We start from the raw sequence: 1,184 nt of genomic DNA on the forward strand, positions 1-1,184 counted from the left end.
CCCCCAAGAAATAAGCATTACGTTACTTAAAGGATTCTTTCTTATTCAAATATGAAAAACATGACAGTACAACATCTCTCAGCTGTTACAATAAAGAACAGTTAATCAGAACTTAATATGTTGTCATTAGCAAAGAGATAGAAAAAGACAATGTAAATACTTGTTCAGCAAATCACTGCACTTGACATAATCAGACATTGCAGCAGAGATAATTGTGCAAAAATTGGCATTTGTTTAATGTTTTGTCTAATCTACAGTTTGTCTCCCAAGCATGTGACTACTCTTTTATTTCCTAATATTATTATGAAAATGTTGTAGAATACTAATAGACAAAATTCTGAAGATCTCTCATTTAGCAGTTTGCTCATTTAGATGTTGTATTTCTGCCTTAGTTGCTATAGTACTCAGAAATACTTGAGATAATAAAACAATGCTTTCTGGTAAACACATACAATGCAATGCAAATCAGAAAAGTACATATAAAAATATATATTTATAGAAAAATGTTTACATTATATGAGAGATTGCTAGTGGCTGTTTTTTCCAAGTATATGATAATAAATTGTTGCTTTACATCATCATACTTTGATTCCAAGTCTATAAGAAAGACCTATGCATTGGCACAATTTTCCTACATAGAAGGAAAAATCACTTAATACAAAATTAAAGTTCACAGAGTGCAAGAAAAGAGCTGAAGAATAAATATATTTATTGAAACACTGTAAGGAATTTGAAGAGAGATAAAGCAGTTCCTTGAAGAAAATCATGTGTTTCTATGTTATACAGATATTACGTCATGTGGTTTTCTTTACATGTTACTGTTACTAAAAAAAAATGCAGAAGTGTTTAAATGTAGTACTTACCACTGACTAATAATTTTCCCCTAGTATTATTTCTCTTTTGCTGAAGTAAAATAATAAGTCTGAAAAGAAAACAAACAAAAATCATCAAAAGGGATGCCCTCAATTCATTAGAGTAGAACTCTTTCCTCGTGACTGGGCACCACAGCCTAAATTGCAGAGGAGCCTTTTGATTAATCCAACAATGCAACCTCTTACATATTTGAACTTAATGAGTAGATGACTTCATAACTTTGGCTTCTGTAGAATTTAAATGGCTGGAGGGATAAGTTTTATGTGGTTTGCTATATTCATAAGAACATGTGCAACCATGTTGCTAGCTTC

Source organism: Meleagris gallopavo, chromosome 3 (assembly GCF_000146605.3).
Source record: "Meleagris gallopavo isolate NT-WF06-2002-E0010 breed Aviagen turkey brand Nicholas breeding stock chromosome 3, Turkey_5.1, whole genome shotgun sequence".
NCBI lineage: Eukaryota > Metazoa > Chordata > Aves > Galliformes > Phasianidae > Meleagris > Meleagris gallopavo.